This window comes from Neovison vison, chromosome 5 (genome assembly GCF_020171115.1).
Source record: "Neovison vison isolate M4711 chromosome 5, ASM_NN_V1, whole genome shotgun sequence".
In the NCBI taxonomy this organism is placed as follows: Eukaryota; Metazoa; Chordata; class Mammalia; order Carnivora; family Mustelidae; genus Neogale; species Neogale vison.
Window position 1 is genome coordinate 137774709 of NC_058095.1, and position 24072 is coordinate 137798780.

Sequence of the window (24072 nt, forward strand, 5' to 3'; positions counted from 1 at the left end):
GGGATGTTTTCCCTAGTCTGATTCCAGAGACTCCAAAATTTAGAATAGGCAGAATTTCATGGTTCAGAGCTAGAGCCCTATTCTCCATCATGGAGATATTCAAGGGGTCTGGATTTTTTCTTTAAAAAAAAAAAAAAGAAAGAAAGAAAGACAGGGGAACGTGGGTGGCTCAACCGGTTAAGCATCTGACTCTTGGTTATAAGATCTTTAAAAAAATGAAAGGACAGACATCACTATAATCCTTTAAATAGTTCATGGGTTATTTTCATAGAGGAGGTTCAAAGCCAGTGTTATCCAAGTGTGGCTAGGTCTATCTAACTAGGTTTCAAACATTTTACTAACAGCAATCAAAGAAAGAAAAGCCGATAAATACATTTGATTGTGGAGATCCCTAGAATAGTTTCACTGAAAGCAGAATATAGTTTTGTTTTCTTTTTTATTTTGACAGACAGAGATCACAAGTAAGCAGAGAGGCAGGCACAGAGAGAGGAGGAAGCAGTCCCCCTGCTGAGCAGAGAGCCCGATGCCGGGCTCGATCCCAGGACCCTGGGATCATGACCTGAGCTGAAGGCAGAGACTTTAACCCACTGAGCCACCCAGGCACGCCAGAATATAGTTATTTTAAAGTAATATTTTTTCTCTCCTTTTTAACTTCCTAATTTTAATTCCAATGTAGTTAACATACAGTGTTCTATTCATTACGACGTACATTACACTGACTCAACAATTCTATCCACTACTCAGTACTTATCACGACAAACGCACTCCTTAATCCCATCACGTACCCCATCCATCCCACTCCAACTCCTCTCTGGTGCCCATTAGTTTGCTCTCTGTAGTGAAGAGTCTGTTTCTTGGTTTATCTCTCTCTTTTTTTTCCCTTTGCTCATTTGTTTTGTTTCTTAAATTCCACATCTGAGTGAAATCTTATGGTATTTGTCTTCCTCTGATTTATTTCACTTAGCGTTATGCTCTCTTATTCCATCCATGTCATTGCAAATGGCAAGATTCCATTCTTTTTTTTAAGGTTGAATACGATTCCAGTGGTGTGTGTGTGTGTGTGTGTGTGTGTGTGTACAAATCTTCTTTATCCATACATCCATCAATGGACATTTGGGCTGCTTCCATAATTTGGTTATTGTAAATAACACTGCAGTAAACAGAGGGGTACATATATCCTCTCAGATTAGTGCTTCTGTATCCCTTGGGTAAGTACCAGTAGTGCAATCACTGGATCATAAGGTAGTTCTATTTTTACTTATTTTGAGGAACCTCTATACTGCTTTCGACAGTGGCTGCAACAGTTTGCATTCTCACCAACAGTTTCTAAGAGGTGTAAGGTGATATCTCGTTGTGGTTTTCATTTGCATTTCCCTGATGATGAGTGATGTTAAGCATCTTTTCACGTGTATGTTAGCCATCTGTATGTCTTCTTTGGAGAAATGCGTGTTCATGTCTTCTGTCCATGTTTTTGTTGAATTATTTGGGAGTTTTGGGTGCTGAGTTGGAGAAATTCCTTGTATATTTTGGATATTAACCCTTTATCAGATATGTCATTTGCAGCTATCTTCTCCCATTCTGTAGGTTGTTTTTTAGTTTTGTTGATCACTTCTTTTCCTGTGCAAAAGCTTTTTATTTTGATATTGTCCCAAGTTGATTTTTGCTTTTATTCCTCTTACCCCAGGAGACACATCTAGAAAAATGTTGCTATGGCTGACGGCAGAGAAATTACTACCTGTGCTCTCTTCTAGGATTTTTATGGTTTCAGGTCTCATTTAGGTCTTTAATCCATTTTAAGTTTGTTTTTATAGTTGGTATAAAAACGTGGTCCAGCTTCATTCTTTTGCATGTAGCTATCCAGCTTTCCCAACACCATTTGTTGTTGAAGAGACTGCCTTTTTTCCATTGCATATTCTTGCATTTTTTTGTTGAAGAGTAATTGACCATATAATCATGGGTTTGTTTCTGGACTTGTCTATTTTGGGGCCAATGCTATACTGTTTTGACTACTTTAAAATAGTAATTTTTATTACCATTTTGCATCATTTTATTACTGTAGTGCATCATCCTCCAACTCTACTAATCTCCCAAGCATTGTAATTGAATCTCAGGAGACTAAATTTCAAATGAAACAAAAGACCACAGTGGGCTGTTTATAAAAGGGATGTTAATGTAAAATACTTAACCTTAAGCACTCAGAGATTAAAGTTAGGGAACCCAAATGCTAACCTGTACTTAACATATTTTTAGAGTCCAATATATGTGATCAGGGATATACAGTCAGTACCTAGGAATTTTATCATGAATATAAACTTACTTCAAAGGTGTTTTCACTGTAGTTCTTTGCAATTGCATTTTGACCGAAGTGATTTTGTTCATTATGTCAACTAGGAAAAAGCTATATTCCCAAAACAAAAGTAAGACTGTATCTTCCTCTCTCTTGCTTCTGTATACCCAAAATGTGGCACTTTTTTTCTGAGACATTATGAGTCTCAAAAGCATAAAGTTGCAATGCCCAAGTCTTAAATTAACACAAATTATTTCAAGTAATTCATCACCAAGCAAAGTACTTCTCAAACTTTTTAGTACTCTCATTTTTTCTTGACTTAATCCCAGGGCCTAGAAAAAAGAAAATTGTGTTTTCTTCTTTGTGATTGTCTTTGTGTTTCAAAATAAAACATATGCAAGCATCCGGACTCCAACCACACACCTTCCTCTCACCCTGCTCTGAGACAACAATGTTGAGCACTGCTGATGCAATGAATACTGCTCCAAAGCAGAAAGAAAGAGCTTATACAAAATTTAATTTAAAAATGCCAAAGAAGGTATGTGTCTCAAGTTTTAAAGTTGGATTATAGGGCATCTGGAAGTCGGACTTGCTTTTTAGAAAACCTACTGTATTAAAGGGTGAGTGCTTTCCTTAGGGTTAAGCAAGTGTTGAGAAGAGTTCTTAACAGGATTTTTGGACAAATGGATCTTTGTTGGGAAATTTAATAAAATTTGAACCCTATCAGAAAAACCCTGAGAAAGAACTTCATAAAAAATCCATGGGCGGGACACCTGGGTAGCTCAGTCATTGGGCATCTGCCTTCGCCTCAGGTCATGATCCCAGCCTCCTGGTCCTGGGATCCAGCCCCACAACAGACTCCCTGCTCGGTAGGGAGTCAGCTTCTCCCTCTCCAGCAACCTGTGCTTGTTTCCCTCTCTCACTATTTCTTTCTGTCAAATAAATAAATAAAATCTTTAAAAAAAAAAAAAAAACCCATGGGTGTTGCCTTGTTAAGAGTTCTATTGTTTGGACAGAACAAGATGAACAAAAAAGGTTCAAGCAACATTTTCTTTGTTTCTTTCTTTCTTTTTTAATGAGTTGTTTCCATTTATTGGTTATTAGGAATAATGCTGCTATGTACAAGTTTTGGGATAGATACATATTTCTAATTCTCTTGGATACATATCTTAGGAGTGGCATTACTCAATAACATTATAAAGCCAAGTTTAACTTTTTGAGGAACTTGTGGTTTTCTAAAGTGACTGTACTATTTGATACTTCCACCAGCAATGTACAATGATGGCAATTTTTCCGTATTTTCATTACATCCTCATCAATACTTGCTATTTCTTTTTTTTTTTAATTTAATCTAATTTTATTTGTGTGTGTGTGTTCCAAAATTCATTGTTTATGCACCTCACCTAGTGCTCCATGCAATACACGCCCTTCATAATACCCAACACCAGGCTCATGCAACACCTCCCTCCCCTCCAAAACCCTCAGTTTGTTTCTTGGAATCCACAGTCTCTCATGGTTTGTCTCCCCCTTCGATTTCCCCCAGCTCACTTCTCCCATCTCCCAATGTCCTCCATGTTATTCCTTATGCTCCACAAGTAAGTGAAACGATCTGATAATTGACTCTCTCTGCTTGACTTATTTCACTCAGCATAATCTCTTCCATTCCTATTCATGTTGACACAAAAGTTAGGTATCTCTCCTTTCTGATGGACACATAATACTCCGTTGTATATATGGACCATATCTTCTTTATCTATTCGTCTGTTAAAGGGCATCTTGGTTCTTTCCACAGTTTGGCGACTGTGGCCATTGCTTCAAGCAACATTTTCTTTACCACTACCCAATACTGAGCTTTCATCTCTGAACAAATATGTTATTTGTCTCATAATTGCTCTTTGTGTATAAGTTTTTGTCTCTAGAGCCACTGTGATTTTATTAAAATTAGAGAGCACGTATCATTCTTTTCTATTTTACGTAGAAATCCTAGTAATGGACAGTGTCTTATCACCATTTAATTTAATAAATAACCACAGACTGACTACATAAAATAGTCCAGCTGAGTGTACAACAATTAACTGGTAGTTTGTTTCTGTGACTCGTGTGTTTCTAATAATTTGGTCCTGGACATGAAGGTATGGGGAAAAAAAACTAGCCCAAACTTTTCATTTTGCATCATGAAAACAAGGACAAAAGAAGCTAAGTGATTTGCAGTGATAGGCAGACTACCAAGATTTTTTTTTTAAGATTTTACTTATTTATTTGTCAGAGAGAGAGAGGAGCGAGAGTGAGCACAGACAGACAGGGTGGTAGGCAGAGGCAGAGGGAGAAGCAGGCTCCCTGCGGAGCAAGGAGCCTGATGTGGGACTCGATCCCAGGATGCAGGGATCATGACCTGAGCCGAAGGCAGAGGCTTAACCAACTGAGCCACCCAGGTGTCCCAGACTACCAAGATTTTTCACCTCACTCATGTACAAAACCTGCATAATCTCCAGAACGGTGAATATGATGGATTTCGCTTTCATGATTCGACTGTATTATATGGTTCAGTTGGCCTTAAGTTTTAGAGAGATTATCTGGGTGGGTACGACCTAATCATGTAAGCCCTTTAAAACCAGAGTTCTCTTGCAAAAAAGGAAATCATAGACTTGAAGGAGAAGGATTCAGTGAGCCATTGCGGGCTGGAAGAAGGAGGGAGCCATGTGGCCAGGGACGTGGGCAGCCTCTAATCACGTGGGGCAGAGGGTGGTGGCATGGACCAGGGGTAGCGAGCAGGCCAGACCCCTACTGACACTCTCAAGGAAACAGGAACCTCTATCTAACAGCTCAAAGGGAATGTATTCTGCCTATAACCAATGAGTTTTGAAGAGAGCCCCAACCCCAGGGGAGCACTGTGACCCTTGCTGCCATCTTGATTTCAGCAGAGAGAGCAGATATACCATCCCTAGACTTCCACTCACCCTCTTCCAAAACCGTAAGCTCTTAAGTCCTGTGTTGCTTTAAACTGCTGGGTTTGTGATATTTTGTTACCTAGCAATAGAGAAAGAATAGGTTGTCAAAGATTCTATTGTTAATGACCAACAGTCCAAGGCCTCCTGAGACTCAGGACAAAGTCTTTTGCCTCCTGTGGGAGACAATGCTGATCATGAGAGATAGTGATTCAAGAATGGATTCGATCAACCAGCACTAAGGCATGTAACCAAGGGGTAGCTGCAGAGCCATATTACTATTACCTCATCACTGTTTGAGATTGGTCAAAAATTAATTCTGAATAAGAAACTATCTCAGAGGATAGGAAATATCTCTTCCATCAAATCACATGACTAGAAACAAGAAAAGAACCTCCTCTAACAACCCGGTGCTCTCAAATCTGGTGGTATTAGTTAGACACTAAGGAGGGGCACTTAGGGATCAGAATATAAACTCTAAACAAAATCTTCTAAAAGTCTTCTATTAAGACTTTCTTTTTAGTCTTTGTGTGTGTGTGTTATGCTAGTCACCATTCAGTACCTCATTAGTTTTTTCTTTTTTTTTTTCCAATTTATTTATTTTCAGAAAAACAGTATTCATTATTTTTTCACCACACCCAGTGCTCCATGCAAGCTGTGCCCTCTATAATACCCACCACCCGGTACCCCAACCTCCCACCCCCCCGCCACTTCAAACGCCTCAGATTGTTTTTCAGAGTCCATAGTCTCTCATGGTTCACCTCCCCTTCCAATTTACCCAAAAGCACACACCCTCCCCAATGTCCACAACCCTACCCCCCTTCTCCCAACCCCCCTCCCCCCAGCAACCCACAGTTTGTTTCGTGAGATTAAGAGTACCTCATTAGTTTTTGATGTAGTGTTCCAAGATCCATTGTTTACGTAATTTCCAATTTGGTTTCAGGAAACAGAGAAAGTGAGAGAACTTTTCTAACTGGATGAATGGCTAATGGCCTTGGGTTTATTTGGAATTTGAAATCATAACTTTTGCTCTGCAGAGCAACGCCATACAATGGAATGGGAAATTTTGCACTTGACAAAATTCTTTCTTAAATCTTAATAGTTTATGTATAATTTCATCCAGTCATCCAGTTGGAGAAGTTCTTTTACTTTTTCTTCTTCCTGAAACCAAATTAGAAATTACTTGCTCCAAGGGGAAAAGGACCCGCCAAGTACTTGTATCTTTTTTTCTTTTTTAAGATTTTATTTATTTGACAGAGAGAGAGAGATCACAAGTAGGCAGAGAGTCAGGCAAAGAGAGAGGGGGAAGCGGGATCCCCGCTGAGCAGAAAGCCCAGTGCAGGGGCTCGATTCCAGGACCCTGAGATCATGACCTGAGCCAAAGGCAGAGGCTTTAACCCCCTGAGCCACCCAGGCACCTCTACTTGTATCGTTATCAGTGTATATGAGGCCCAGATTCAGTATGCATTGATTTCCAGTATCAATTAGTAACAATTCCTGTCCATCAGACAGTGAAAAATCTACCACAGGCACTGTAACTGTGGTGACTTTGCTGATGTGGAGAATAGTGGTATCATCTTTCCCGTGGTGTGCCATCTCTATTAGACTTTGTAAACTGCAGCAGTTGAAATCTTTAACCAGCCATTACTAATAAGCATATGTTAATTGTAGCAGAGATCATAAGCAGGTCAATTAGGAGGCAAAGACTGGAACTGAAGGAAACATTCAGCTGGAGGGAAAATCCAGGGCAGGTGTCGGCCAGCGTGGTCTGCCCTGGCGGGAGCTCTAAGCATCCTGGGTAGGGGCTCATTTAACGTTTTGATTTGCTGAATTTGCATTTCAAATTTTCATTCCTAATAGACAATATAGTCAGTCTTTGTTAATGAGGACTCTGATTACATGTGCCATTATAATTGGGAATTAGCAGACCAGCCTTGTTTTGGAGATTAAACCCAAAGCAAATTGGATTAAATACTGTGTGACTGAAACCTCCTTTCTCTCTCTTTTTATTTTTTTGTTTGAAGTCAAAGGTGAGAAAAAATCCATTTGTTCCAGGCATATGGCTCATAACTTTATTATCATTTTTAGAGCTTTGATTATACTTCCAAAAATACTCTTCTTTGGCAGAGCTAATCTATAGTTTTTAAAACATGTGTTCATTACATTTTCCTCCATAAATAGCAGACTTATGAGTAGATCATTAAATATTCAGAATTAATTATAGAATTAATAATATATACTAGATTTGTTGTATACTTTTTTACAACATTTTATAGCTGAAAAAGCAATGGAGAAGTGATGTTTTGAAGTGAGCTTCAGGTAAAATTATACAACATATCCTCACAATATTATTTGAAATCCTTGCATTATAGTCTAACAAATCTTTGAGATATGCCCCATTAGATTCTGCTGTATTATCTTAAGTGCAAAGATGAAGTAAAAAATTCTGCATTAATGTTACCAACTCACTAACATTCATTTTATCATGAAAATTATGATGCAATTTTTATATTTTACATGGTAGGTATCATAACCCTTAAGTGGCATATCGCTTAGGGTTATGTGGTCTTTCTTAATTCTCTTGGGTCATTTAAAATTGTAATCCAGTTACACTCCAACATTTTCATTATTAAGCTTAAGACCAATTCTTTAGAAACTACCACTAATCCCAAGTCATTGGAAAATCATGCTTATTAATTCCCATGAGATTCAGTTAGATGTTTGTTTGGCTATAGGCCGCCTTAATTACACAACAAAAGAAGATCCTCACAAGATGAAGAGAAATTCAAATATTTTTTGAGTGTATATTGTTCTTTGAAGCCACACAAATGAGCATGGACCCAGATCTAACAATCACAGATACTTTTTCAGACACGGAAGGTTAATGGGAGGAGAAATGACAAAAGGGGAAATTTTACACAGGGATATGGGGTATTTTTTTGTTTGCTTGTTTTTCTGTCTCCACTGCACTGTGTTTTTAGAAGAGAATAATCTTAGTAGAAAGTAGCTGTACAAATCAAAGTTTGAAGTACCTTTAGCATGTCCTCACCCATCCAGACATCTCTGACAATGGACCAGGAAAAAGTGGAAAAGTTTTCCAGAATGTGAATTTGATCATAGTATGATCAGAAATTATTTCTCCAGGAAGACCTGATAATTGTTTAATCAGTCAGTTTCGTATGTATCGCCTAGGCCGGTGTCTGATGGGAGGAGATGGGCAGGCCATCTGCTGGTCGCAGAGATACTCATTGGCTCTGACATGAGATGTGCTCCTCCGCTCGTGCCCACGCGCTGTTCTGGACACAAAATGACTTGTTTCAGTTAAACTAATAGAAAATTAGACAATTTAGACCATATATGAATTTCAGTCTTTTACAGAATACAATGTACTCCACACTAAATTATCACAAATATAATGATATTATAATTTAAAATTATATTCTTTGAGTTCCACAAGAGTGAACTGCATGTTTTAACACCGATGCCTGACACATAAAGGAATTAAGACTCTTACAGTATTTGGGAATTGTAGCACTGATAAATTAGCCCCCCAGAGTTTATTGTTTCTCACTAATAAGAAGTTCTCTTTGTTGGGGCTCCTCGGTGGCTCAGTGGGTTAAAGCCTCTGCCTTACACTCAGGTCATGATCCCAGGGTCGTGGGATCGAGCCCCACATCGGGCTCTCTGCTCAGCAGGGAGCCTGCTTCCCCCTCTCTCTGCCTCTCTGCGTGCTTGTGATCTCTGTCAAATAAATAAAATTTTTTTAAAAAGTTCTCTTTGTCAAATAACAAAGAAAGAAGGTTGACTTAGTTATGTATCTTTTTTAAGATTACTAGCTTTATATATTTATTTAATCATATATAAAATTATTTTATCTGGGTTTTTTTTAATTTTTTCAATTTATTTATTTTCAGAAAAACAGTATTCATTATTTTTTCACCATACCCAGTGCTCCATGCAATTTGTGCCCTCTATAATACCCACCACCTGGTACCCCAACCTCCCACACCCCCGCCACTTCAAACCCCTCAGATTGTTTCTCAGAGTCCATAGTCTCTCATGATTCACCTCCCCTTCCAATTTATCCCAACTCCTTTCTCCTAATACCCCTTGTCCTCCATGATATTTGCTATGCTCCACAAATAAGTGAAACCATATGATAGTTGACTCTCTCTGCTTGACTTATTTCACTCAGCATAATCTGTTCCAGTCCCGTCCATGTTGCTACAAAAGTTGGGTATTCATCCTTTCTGATGGAGGCATAATACTCCATATGTATATGGACCACATCTTCCTTATCCATTCGTCCGTTGAGGGGCATCTTGGTTCTTTCCATAGTTTGGCGACCGTGGCCATTGCTGCTATAAACATTGGGGTACAGATGGCCCTTCTTTTCACGACATCATTAACACTATGACAAGAATCATAACTCCTTAGAATCTAAAAGTAGAACTTTTTTTAAGGTTTGATGGTAAAAACAAAAACAAAAACAAAACACCCAACTTGCTTCTCACTTATCCTCAATACATTTTCTGAAGTAAAGATGTGAAATATTTGGAAAATGCTACTGATCTTAGATCTTGGTAATTCTGTCTGATCAACCTAGTAAATAGAGAATTAGCAAGCATGAGGATTCTCTCCTACCTTTTTTATCTTTGATAACTTATATTTATTTTATTTTAAAGACTTATTTATGTGTGTGTGAGAGAGAGAGAGAGCTCTTTTTTTTTAATAGATTTTATTTATTTATTTGACAGACGGAGATCACAAGTAGACAGAGAGGAAGGGGGAAGCAGGCTCCCTGCTGAGCAGAGAGCCCAATGTGGGGCTCGATCCCAGGACCCTGGGATCGTGACCTGATCCGAAGGCAGAGGCTTTAACCCACTGAGCCACCCAGGAACCCCCCCCCCCACTTTCTTTTTCTTTTTTTAAGGAGAAGGAAGCAGGCTCCCTGCCAAGCAGAGAGCCCGATGCGGGACTTGATCCCAGGACACTGAGATCATGACCTGAGCTGAAGGCAAAGGCTTAACCCATTTATGCAGGGGGAGGGACAGAGAGAGTGAGAGAGAGTCCTAAGCAGACTCATTGCAAAGTGTGGAGCCCAACACCTGGTTGAACTCCATCTCATGACCCAGAGATCATGACCAAAGCCAAGAGTCAGACACTTAACTGATTACTCTACCCAGGTGCCCTGATATTTATTTTATTTTTAAAAAGAGTTTTCTAATTTTTGTAAAGGAAAAAAAATGCTTGTTCCAAAAACCAAATTCAGAAACAGAAAAAGTTCAATAGCAACTACAATACTCAAAATTCCACATCCTTGAGTTATTTCCAAATTGACTAAAGGTTACTTTCATGGCATTGATTAATATTTTGATGGAAGCTTTTCCAGCACCTCTCTCTCTCTCTCTCTCTGTATGTTTGTATGTATATATGTATACATATATATATCCATCCACGTATATATACATATATTTATTTATAATAATTTATAAAAATGAATCATATCAGGATATTTATGTTACTTTCTAACTTGCTTTTTTTATCCATAATATTTCATGAAATCTTTCTATGTCAAAAGTGAATGCCCACAATTTAGAAGTAGGTGGGCATATTTCTCAAACTGAAGGCTATGACTTATTACGGATTCATGAAATCAATTTTGGTAAAATTTATCTAGCATTTTATAAATAATGTAAGATAAAGTAGAATGTGAAATATCAGAGTGCATGCATGTAGTAAAGGTGAGTCTTTTTCCCAAATTTGCTTCAGTCGTTTGTATTTACTTAGTGGGGGCATGTACCACCACAGAGCAAAATATATCTCATATTGTAGATTGCAGTCAAAATAGAGTTTTGAGACACATCCAAGTCAGGGATGGGCCCGGAAACTTTTACAAATGAAATACCTCTACATCCAATGATGCAGAGATAATATTTACAAGAATGTGGACCCACCTTATTTCAACACCTCCCCCCCCCCACCACCACCAAGAGCATACACAGTTCCCTTCATGACAATTATTGCTGATTTCTGCCATGGTCAATCACTGGTATTGATGAGAGTGTGCTGTATCCTTTGGTATATTTTAGCAGACCAAAAAAGAAACTAAGGCTGTGCAATAAAGAATTAACTTAGCAAACAGGGGTTGTCCCATTTTAAGTCTTTAGGACTGGCCCTTGATTGACTCCTAGGATATAACCTCTGAGCCTTGGAATTTCCTGCCTGATAAATATATCTTTGTATACCTGAGACCATGCATGGGCCATGCTAGAGAGTTTAGGTTAATGCCATAATTTATGGTGAATATGTTTGCATGCCTAAGAATTGAGTGGTATCAGTTAGACCTCTAGGAAGCTGGAGACTAAGTAGCTAAGGTAATCCTAATGGTGCTCCATGTGACTTACCTGCAGGAAAAGCCATGGGTATCAAGGTTTGGGTGAGCTTCTCTGGGTTGGCAACATTTCACAGTGTTGTCACACCATTGCTAGGAGATGAAGCCCTGTCCAGGTGACTCCTGTGGGAAAGAACAACTGGCAATTTGTGCCTGGTTTCTTCAGATCTACTCTATGCAGTAGATCTACTGATTTCCCTCTGCTGATTTTAATCCGAATGCTCTTGTGATAATCAACTGTAAGTATGAGTAGAAGAGCTGTTTTGAGGCCAGTGAGTCCTAGAAAGTCACTGAAACTAAGGATAGTCTAGAGAATTTACAACAAAACAAAAACATGAGTAACCTCACCTTCTTTAAGGGCCATAATGTGTCCCATTGTATAACATACTATAATTTATTTTACCACTCTGTTATTGATAAGCAGTTACCTTTATTTAGTAACACAAATAATCCTGGTGTGTGCAACTTTGTCAGGCTACTGAATTTATTATTCTTTTTTAAAAAATATTTTTAATTTGTTTTTATTTTGAGAGAGAGAGAGACAGTGAGAGAGAGCATGAGAGGGGAGGTCAGAGGGAGAAGCAGATCCCCATGCAGCTGGGAGCCCGATGTGGGACTCGATCCCAGGGCTCTGGGACCATGACCTGAGCCGAAGGCAGTTGCTTAACCAACTGAGCCACCCAGGTGCCCTGAATTTATTATGCTTACCATATCTTTTCAAATGTGAAAGGCAAAAATGTGTTTCATTTTTACTTGCATTTCCTGAATATCTAGTCACGTTTAATGGATCTTTGTGTGTTACCCATTTTTCTATTAGAATGCATCGCTTTTTTTGTATTGGATATATATTTGGATAACTTGAGCTGATTCATGAATAAGTTTGAATTATAAAATACTTTAAAACAAATGCAGTTACATTGTACCTAGCGCTTAACGAAAGTTGACTTAAACACTACAGAAGTATTGCAAGTAGATCTTTTGCTGAGACTATACTACAGAAAGTTCATATACTTACTTGTATATAATTGCTTGCTTTGGAAGTGGCTAAAACTGTGTCAAGTCATTTTGTTTACAATATGCTTAGCAAAATTTTTTTTCATATTCTAAGCTATTGCCAAAAATATTCAGCCCAAATTTGATCATTGCAGCTTTAAGGATAATAGAATTTAACCACAGAGTAACAAAAAAAAAAGTTTATACAACTGCTAAATTAGTATGCAATTATTAAATACAATTTTATTAAAGGCAAATGACAGGTTGCATATATCATTGTCTTATAATTACCAATGAAGCATGAGTTCTTCATTCCCAATTAAAAAGCAGCCATATCTTAGCCAAGTGCATTGCTAGCAGGTTCACTGTTAACTGATATTCAGTTAAACATAGTAACACATTAAATGTGCATAATACCTTGTCCATTCAATTTAGGTTTTTATAAAACATTCCCATGGCAAATGGTTAGCCATCAGAAATGAGAAAAGGTGGGAGGAGAGAGAGAGGGAAGAGAAGTCTGCTAATAGTGAGTTGGGTACTTGGGGAGACAGAGAAATTTATAAGGACCCTACGTCACCATTAATGCTAGAGAAATAGCAATAAATGAAGTGCATTCAGCATTTTTTGAGAGAGTTTTTCCTATTTAAATAAATGGTACATTATTCCCTGGGGACTCATCTATACCTCGGATTCCTTCTGAAGCTGGGAGATTCTTTTATAGGGTGAAACATACTATTGCTGATATTAAATATTATCATTTTATTATTATTACTATCACTAATATTAGTAAGAAATTATTTTTGTGGTTTTTTTAAAAGACTTTATTTATTTATTTGACTGAGAGAGATCACAAGTAGGCAGAGAGGCAGGCAGAGAGAGAGAGGAGGAAGCAGGCTCCCTGCTGAGTGGAGAGCCCGATGCGGGACTCGATCCCAGGACCCTGAGATCATGACCTGAGCGGAAGGCAGTGGCTTAACCCACTGAGCCACCCCGGTGCCCCTATTTTTCTGTTTAAAATGCTTTCACATATATTTTCTCATGGTCAGTGACTTAAGCTCTACATCTCTACTACAATAATTTAGAGATACTTAGTAAAAGAACTTATCCAGTAAAAATATTGACATATTTTTGTAATAATTTACAGTTTACAAAGAGTCTTCACTTATGTGATTTTGCTTCTTTATGAGTCCTTTCTGGTAGGCTCTGTAACCCTGCATTAATTTTAGGGAAAAGTAAATGATGGTTTGCAGAGGTCAGTTACCCTACCTGGAGATGCAACTGATATGGTACGTGGTAAAGTTGGTGCTATTGATTCATTCATTCATTTATGCACTGAAGACTCTTTCAAGGGCCTACGATAGGTCAGTTACTCTGCTGAGTGGTGACGACCATATGAAAACAAACAAACAAAACAGTGCGACTCTTTGTCTTTCAGGAATTCAGAGGTTAGCAGAGGCACTCAGCATAGTCATATACTATAATGCACTGTCTTTATTGGTAACAGAGAAACATAAATGCTATAGCAGCACAGACAAAGAATGATTGCAATTGCAATTGGTACGATGGGGATGACCAGTAGGATTACAATGCCCAAAGAGTTCCTGATGCCCCCCCAAAAGAACTCATAGGATATCCCAGAACAAATCCAGGAAGAAAACCTGCAACTGTTCTGAAGACGCAAGCTGAGACTAGCTGGTGGTATTCCATAGGCCCCTGCCCAATCACCGCCTTGAAATACATGAGAAAAGATACTATCAATCAGAAAAACTCAACTAAACACTGAACCTAAAATATATTGTGGCAGTAGGTAAGATAAACACATTTTAAAAAATTTAATTGATATTTTGAATCATTTTCTTCTGGTCACATAACAATTAAGACTCACAGAACAAAGTTTAGGATGTACAGAAGTTTTAAAAGGAAATTAAAAACACACAATCCTGTTATAGGAGATGCGATTTTTTTCTTCCTATGTACAGTATTTCATAAACAAGACTATTCTGTATATAAAATTAATATCCTGGTTTTTATATTAACACTGTAAATTAAAGGTTTTCATAACATTTAGTCTAATTTTCCATAATTCAACTACTGTTGAATACTTTGCTTGTTCATCAATTTTTCTGGTTATAAATGATGCTATTTCTAAGATCTTTGTATAATTTTTTCTTATCATTTTGTCTTATTATTTCAAATGTTATTTTCCTAAAATAGGTACCAGAAACAGAATTTGAAGTCAAAAGTATAACCACTTTTAGCATGTCATATATGTTCTCAGATTTGTCCTTTAGAAAGAGTGTACCAGTTCATATTCACTAGCAAAGAATGTTCTCATTAAATAATTGCTAATAAGGAAAGCAAAAATTATACCTATGAGATTTTATTTTTTACACACTTTAAAATATAATTATTTATATTCTGATTTTATGAATTTCAACTTCATTGGTTTTTTTTCAAATGACTTATTAGAATCTTAACATTTTTAATCCACTTTTGTATCACTATATATTTGAAATATTAACACTTTATAGTATTTGACATCAATACTTTTCTGTTTGTTTTTCTTTGATTATAGTATATATTTTTAAAGTAAAGACTTTAATAGAGTTGAGTCTACACATCTTGTTTATTGTGCTTTCTTCCATCAGTTTATTTTTCTTTTTAATTTGAGCTTAGAGAGTCATGCTTCAAGATCAAGCCATAGACCTAAATAGCTCTAAATGTCCCCAGTGCTTGTACTATGAGCTATAGAGGGGCTGCTATAGCAATATACTGCTTCTAAACACAAGAATACACTGGTCAGCAGTCAAAATTAGATGGTGTGGGTTAGAGCACATATGTCTTCATGGAGGGAAGGTATTTTAAATCATTTGAAAGAAATTAATATACCTGCCTTTTCCCATTCCTTTTGTAAGGTACTGGAAACACTCTGTTGTGTTTTTTTTTTCTGTCCCTGAATAAGATGAGAGTCTTCATAAACTTTTTGTAATAGAGGCTACTTTTAGATTGACTAGAGTTAGCATATGAACTGAAATCACTGAGCAGGATACACTGTGGGTATGACTTTCTCTCATCTTTTCTTTGGACTAAAAACATGGAATGTTAATTGAGAGTGTCCAAAGAATTATCTTAATAAAAACTTAAGTTTTCTTGGCTAGGAACCACATGAGTTGCCTACATTATAAATTATGGGCCCACTTTATCTCACCCCTTTGGTTTCTGGAAAGAAGTTATGACAGAAAATACCTTGTTGGCTTGTCAGTGTCTCTGCTTTCTCTGGATGCCATTTGGAGTGACAGACATGTTGGCAGGTTTCAGCGATCAGTCCTGAGTAACTCAGAGCAGAAATGAAGCCAGACTTTCGACAGATTTCAATCGACTTGTGTGATACTAGACACCATGAGAGCCCCCTTTCTCAGCCAAACAACAAATGTAGGACACTGATTCATAAGGGTCTAAACTTCAAAATTCGTTTGACAATTTCTTTCTTGTACCATAGTAAGCAAAATGGAGCGCAACCGACTGAATACATAGAATATTTTGTGCGTGGAGCCCCTAGGTGGCTCAGTTGTTAAGCCTCTGCCTTTGGCTCACATTATGATTCCCGGTCCTGGGGTCGAGCCCTGCGTCGGGCTCCCTGCTCCACGAGGAACCTGCTTCTCCCTCTCCCACTCCCCCTGCTTGTGTTCCCTCTCTCACTGTGTCTTTCTCTGTCAAGTATAAAAATAAAATCTTCAAAAAAATTAGAAGAAAAAAAGAATATTTTGTGTGAGTTGGGTGAGTAATAATTTGTACAAGGAAAGGTATTCTGCTTAAATAATTGATAGGAGTCTAGCGGGAACTCGATTTGGTTCAATGTTTTCATTGGTAACTTGGATGATGGTACAGAAGTCTTACTCAACAAATTTAGAGATGGCACAATGGCTTACATATTTGATGAATCTAAAAAGGTCTCAAAAGATGACACCCATGGTCTAAAATCCAGCAAAATAAAATTTAATGGAAAGGAATATAAGATTCTATACTGAGGATGATAACACCTCAACTACAGATACAAGAACGGTGTGGCAGCTAAAGATACAACAATGGCTTGGCAGTCACCCCACTGCCTTAGTTAAGGACAACACCTCAATCTGCAATAACAATATCATATGACTCTTCTGACATTTTATAAAATGTGGCCTCTACTTACAGGAGTGAAGCATTTGAAGCAAAAGAGATGACAATTTCACCTTACACTTTTTTTTTTTTTAAGATTTTATTTGTTTATTTGACAGAGAGAGAGATCACAAGAAGGCAGAAAGAGAAGGGAAAACAGGAGCCCTGCTGAGCAGAGAGCCCAAAGCAGAGCTTGATGCAGGGCTCGATGCAGGGCTCGCTCCCAGGACCCCGAGACCATGACCTGAGCCGAAGGTAGAGGTTTAACCCACTGAGCTACCCAGGCACCCGTCACCTTACACTTTTAAGAGAACACTTAGAGTAAGGTTTTTGATCCTAGACACTTCCTTTAAGAGAAATTTGACAAACCAGAGCTTATTAGGAAGAGAGTAAACAGAAAGTGAGTAGGCTGAAAGTCCAGCCAGTTAAGAAAGGACTAAGGTTGTTTATACCTTGCCTTTTCCAATCTGGAGCAGTTATTCTTTGCTTTTCAAGACCTTGAAACTTTTCATATACTTGTTTGCTTTTTGCTTGTCTTCTTTAGGAAAATTTCTATATAGGTTCTCTGCCCATTTTTTTTTAATTGGGTTATTTCTTTTGGCTATTGAGTTGTATGAATTTCTTGCATATTTTAGATATTAATCCCTTTTCTGATATGTGGCTTGTGAGTATATTTTCCTATTTAATGGTGTCTTTTTATTTTGTTGATGGTTTCCATTGTTGTGCAAAGAGTTTGATAGAGACCCACTTGTTTATTTTTCCTTTTGGTGTAAAAAAAAAAAAATTATTGCCAAGACCAATGTCAAGGAGCTCAACCCCTATGTTTTCTTCTAGAAGTTTTATGGTTTTATGTCTTACATTTATGTCTTCAATCCGTTTTTGGCTGATTTTCATGTATGGTGTAAAATAGGGGTCCAGTTTCACTCTTCTGCATGTAGCTATCCAGTTTTTCCATCACCATTTATTGAAGAGACTGTCATTTCCACATTGCATATTACAAAGTAGAACTTAAATGTTCTCTCTCACACACACATACACAATGTAAATATGTGAGGTACCTATCGATATGTTAATCAACTCAATGGACAATATTTTTTCATAATGTATGCATATATCAAATCATCATGTTGCACACTTTAAATATCACAATTGTGTTAGCTACATCTCAATAAAGCAAAAAAAGAGAGAAACGTATGATGAATACTGGCCAGATGTGTTTTAGATTATCCCTCAATTTGGGCTTGTCTGAAGTTTCCTTCTGATTAACTTTATACATTTTTTCAAGAATTCTATAAAAGTGATGCTGTGTCCTTCATATAGAGAGGTACTTGTCATCAATATGCTTTATTCCTGGTGGGGTTAAGTTCAATCAACTGTTAAATGTGATGTCTGCCAGGTCTTTCTGTGGTAAAGTTATTACTTCTTTGCAGTTAGTAAGTATCTTATGTGGAGATGTTGAAAGTATGTAAATATCTGGTGTGTCATTACATTTTCACCCACTAATTTAACATCTATTAGTGCTTTCTGTTTGTAACAATCATTATGATGTCTGTCAAATTCCTATGATGATTCTAGTTGCATCATCCCTTCTGCTTTAATTAATTAAAATCCCACTGTAAGAAAGAATTTCCCCTTCTCACCTACTTAATCACTGGTTCGATTATTTTTATATCAGTAGAGAACTCATGGATATTTATTTTATTCTCAGTTTTAACTATTTTGTCTGAATTGGACCATGGGAATTATTTCCAGACTGGACCCAGTGTCCTTTCAACATTCATTCAACATGTACTCATCACTTTTCAAGAATTTTTTTAATTTCTGGTACCACAAGACATTTCAGCTTTGTTTTTGTTTTGTTGTCTCAGTCGAGGAATCAGCTATTTCCCTGAATAATCTTTGCTCCTTTTACCAGTTAATGCCATTTAAAAACCAAGATCTGGGTGCTGGGTGAGTTCCTTGCTATTGATGTGACATTTCTTCTAGACTCTCTTAGCAGAAAGAAATGAGAAAATATAAATTTATATACTCACACACACACACACACACACATACACGTGTACACACACACACACATCAATTTCTGTATCTATCTGCAAATATTTTCAAAACTATGAGTTTGTACTGATACTTCTGTTTCCAGTCTAACCCCACAGGGCTGATTCTAACCTTGTCCTTTCCCTTTATTTGTAACTCCTTCTCTGACAATGAGACACCTAGCTCTCATTAGCAATAATATATAGACACATTCATTTAATCCCAGATCACACAGAAAGTAGTTTCAGAATCACTGCTTATATTTATGTAAAAACAAATTTAATTATTAGTATATAATATCTGTGTTTGGAGGTTTTTTGGCTTTTTACCTTAGTCTACATAATCAAATTTATTTTTAGTGTATTTACAGTGTGTTTAATCAAACTGTTTTCTAAACTGACTTAGGTCGGTTTTTCTTGTTTGTTTGTTTGTTTTTTTAATTCCCTACCCCCTTTACTGTGGTTTTGTTCATTATAATGCAGTTCAGCTAATTGATTACTATGTAGATTACATTTAGGGTCTCTCCTTCTGCCTAGTGATTTTAATTTTTTTTAATGCATATGAAACATTAAATTGGTTCTAAGACTCAGAATTCCACCCAAAGCTACAATATTCTCCAAGCAATGTCATTATCCTGGAACCTTATTACCCCATTCCCATTGCTCCATTCTCTCCTCCTCCTTACAGCCCTGTGGGCACTCATCTCATTCATTTCTGTGTTTGTTTTTGTTTTTTGCATAAATGAGCTGATACATATATATTTCACCTTCCCTTTATGCTTTTAAAAAAAAGATAGGTACTATAGATATTCTCCTACACTTTCCATTTTCTTCACTTTTCAGTATATCCTTGAAAGTATTTCACATCAGCTCATAGAGCTCTTCATTCATGCTTTTCTACATCTGCCTTGTATTCCATCTTGCAGATGCACCATAGTTTATTCTAGCACTCTCCTGTGTGTACACATGTAGGTGGTTTTGCAAATTTTATAACTCCAAGCAATGATGCAATTAATAATCTTGTGCAAAGAATCTTTGTATTATCAGAGGTGTGACTACAAGGTGAATTCTTTACGTGCTCTTTCTGTGTCCTGAAGTAGATTTGTTAAACATCACCAAATTCCCTTTCAGGCTAGTTGCATTAGTTTACATTCCCAAGCATATTTTCCCACAGCCTTACCAACAGAATGTGTTCTCATACTTTGTAATTTCATGAAGTCTGATACATGGGAACTAACATCCCAGTGCTGTGGTAATTTGCACTTACCTAATTATGCATGAGTTTGAACATCTTTCCTTATCTTAAAAGCCAGTTTATAACATTATGTTGGATTATCTGCTTATGTATTCCTTTTTTTTCTGTTGAGGTTTTATAAGAGTTCTTGATCTATTCCAGATACCAGCTCTTTGTGTTACGTGTTGCAAACATGTTCTTCCAGTGTATGTTGTCTTCTGATTTTGCTGATGGTATTTTTGCCATAGGAAAAAGTATAGGCAGCCAAATTTATTAATCTTTTCTTTTTGACTTCTAGAGTTTGAGTCATAGTTCAAAAAAACATTTTCCTATACCTCAGTTAAAGAGAAATTCAACCATAAATTTATTAGTACTTATATAGCTTTCTTTTTCACATTTTGATAGAATTAGAGTTTATTCTTGCATGAGGTATGAGGAATGCCTCTAATTTTACTTATATCTAAATGGCTACTTAGTGTCATTCTTAAAAAGTTTATCTTTTCCCAAGTCATTTGAGCTACTACCTTTATTTTATACAAAGTATACTTATATACTTGAGTCTACTTCTGGGCTTTTTCTGCTTATCTTCTCATTTGCCAGTGTGATGATTAATTGCAGAATTTTATAGAGTATATGTTTCTGTGTGGCAGTTGTTCTTTTTCAGTGCCTCTCTGAGCTTTATACCATGTTTTTTATTCTATATAGTCTTTAGTAGCAGCTTCTCTAGGTCCACTGTGAAAAGCTCCAACATAGGACTTTTATCTAAGTATGAAGACTACTGGTAGACAAAGTTTAGCTTAAATGTTTAAGTCAGGTCTATCCAAAGACAGAATACTCAACATTTCTATTGGTTAGAGATGGTCAGACATTGACAGATGGGGCTAGTGTTTCTCAAACTTTAATATGCGTACGAACCTCCAGAAGATCTTTTATTTTATCTCCTGAAGGTATTGTTTAATTCCATCACCATGGCAGAGATGGAAGAATTCCCCATCACTGGAACTCATGGACACAGTCCACCCAAAGCCCCACAGTTAATACTGGGAGCAAAGTCAATATGGCAAAAATCTTAACAAATATACACATACATATTTTAAGCTTTGTTTTTTGCATTTGTGCCTTTTGTTGTTGTTCCACCAGATAATAGGGTTAGATGAATTTCCTTGTGAATAACTTTCCCCTTTATGTAAAACTTATCAGACCTTAAATCCCATAGGAGGCAGAGAGGGCTTGAAGAATACCATTTAGCTTAAAGGATGATTATAAAACAAATGGGCTTTGGAATCAAAGAACTGATTTTAAATCTAAGTTTTACCCCTTCCTGGGCAAATTTGGGCGATTTTCTTAACCTACCCAAACTTTACCATCTTACCTATCAAATGTGGATAATCATAGAATCTACCTTCTAAGGCTGTTGTGAAGATTAAATGAGATAATGTTTGGAAAGCACTTAGGAGAGTACTCCATAAGTGCTTGCTATTATTGCTGAAAGTTCATGCTCCTTTGGGGATGGACCAATTGCCCAGAGCTTTTCTCTTCAGGTTGTTTGGCAAGGTCCTATGATCTATGAAGGCTTAAGCTTTATCTCCGTCCCAGAAAGTCCTGATTGACCAGTCCTGAGCTCTATCAAAATCAGAGTTGCTAGTAGTTCACACTAGAGAACCCCAGACACAGGTAATACAACAGACTTTTGAAAAGCAAAAGCTTTGTGTTTAGTGCTTTTAGATCTTAATCATTCTTAGTTTAACATGTGGCTTATGCAATACATCATTTGTTCCTAAACTTTTATTAAGAGGATTATTAAACTGGAAGAAAATCCCATCTTCTTAGCCACTCGTTATGCAAAAGATCCATGATTTAGCTAAGAACACTAACCAGTGTCCCTCCCTCCTTTTTGCATATTATAGCTTCATATTATTTTATTAAATCATTCTAGTTTCCACTCTCTGTTCTATTAAGTTTGATACATGGTACATTATAACCTCAAAAAAAAAAGTACCTAAAATGAATCTCCCCAACAAAACACCTAGCTTCTTATGGAAGTCACTTAGGGAGTAAGAGTGCATGCATACAGAAACACAAACATACACATGCACACACAGACACACATATCTCCAAAGAGACAATTGAGCTTTACATGGCATAGTCACTTAGGTTTATATTCACAGTAGCAAGTAACAGGGGTATGGTAAGTAGGGTTTAATGAAGCTGCATTAAAAGAATGGCTAGAAGAGTTGGTTAATTACTTAATTAAATGTATATATAAGTTAGAGTATTTAAAACTCATACACATGTGAGTGAGTATACAGCCATATGCTACATATTTTCTAAGATCTCTTTAATTATCAGAATGACATACTATTTTGAGATCATCCAATAAAACCCTCCCATGTTCTTTTACATAAATACCATTGCTGTTTTAAGCAGAGAGAGGCTAATAAATGATTCTACGGGATATTTCGTCTTCCTACAGGGGTAGCAGATGTACGCAAAGAATCAGTTACTTAATTCCCCTAATCACCCATTTCTTCCCTCCCTCTTCATTCTGTGCTTGGAAACTTCCACATTCCCCAGTGTGCTAATAGCTGACCCTGGAAACTGGCAGAAACCAAAACCTTCTCTTGAAAGCAGCAGGCTCCATATGGTTGCTTCAAGCACGGAGGGTGACCCTGCCAAGTCCCCTGCAAAGGGATTTTACAGAGCAGAGAGACAAACGTGTCCCTTTAAATGTTAGTCATTGAGCCAGAGAGAAGAAACTGCCTTCCTGATGAAAGGCAGTTAAAGTACTTTTCAGCCTCTGATCTGCAACCTATAGGAAGTTTTGTACAATGGCGGCTCAATGCCAAGCATTAAAAATAAATGTAATCATCAGATGATTAGCCCTAAAAGTCCTCCCTCAAAAAATGATAGAGCTGTCAGTTACAATCGAACATACATATGCATACTTGAAAATAGGGAGACCAAGAATATCTTTGAGTGGTTGAAACCAGCACTATTCTACATGTGTGTGAGGGTAACAGAGGCTATGACACAGCATACGAAGTCAATGGTGGAGTTGTTATTATTTATACATGAGTAAAGATTACAAATGCAAGCCCCAGCTCAGATCTCTCACCCCCTGGATCTGTGAAACCTGTCACTCAGTCTCCCGCGGTGTGTCTTCCTGTCTCCAAGCCATTGGACCACCTGCTGCCAAGACTCTCATCTACTGCATCGCCCGAAGGCCTCGATGATAACAGCATTGATTCCAATGTACATCTAATTACTTCTCATAATCTATTCATTTCACAATAGTGTAGTGAAACATCTGTCACATCATAAACTCTTTAGTAGCCTTATCAAACCACCAAAACACACTCGGCTGCCAGTTGGCAGCTTCCTCGGTTTCCCGTTTATTAATATGATGCAAACATTTCTAGTCCTTTTTGCAGCTTTAGATGAATTTCCCCAATGGCCAGTGAAGCAGAACTGGGCAAACTGCAGTTTAAATGTCTGTATATTACCTATTGAGGGACAAATCCGGATGTCACACAAAAATCAGTTAAAATAGCATTATTTCCTTAGAGGGACCATCTCTGAATAAAGTTCTTTCACTCCTAACAGTGAAAGGCCTCCTTCCTTGGCTTCAGTGCATCTGATTAATTTACTAAAATAAGCCACAGAGACAGGATTCCCATTGAATAGGATATTACACAGGAAAGCCTGTATCTTCGTGTATCTAACTTTACCTTTGGGAAAATTATGCTATTTCCTTTTCCTCTTTTGAATTCTCTCCATCTTTTTTTTTTTTTTTTTTTTGTCTTTTGATGCTTTTTTCTCTCCACCTTCTTGTAAACAATCTAGGAGCAAGACCTATCACATCATAGCTGATTTGCAAATACTGCTGCCATTTGCTGGTAAAGTCTACCCAATGTTCTAACCCAGGGCTCACGCCACATCTTCCGGAAAGAAGATCAATCACCAGGTACTAATTGTTGGTGGACTTACTTTCACTCATCCTTCAAAATCCAGCTGAACATCACCTG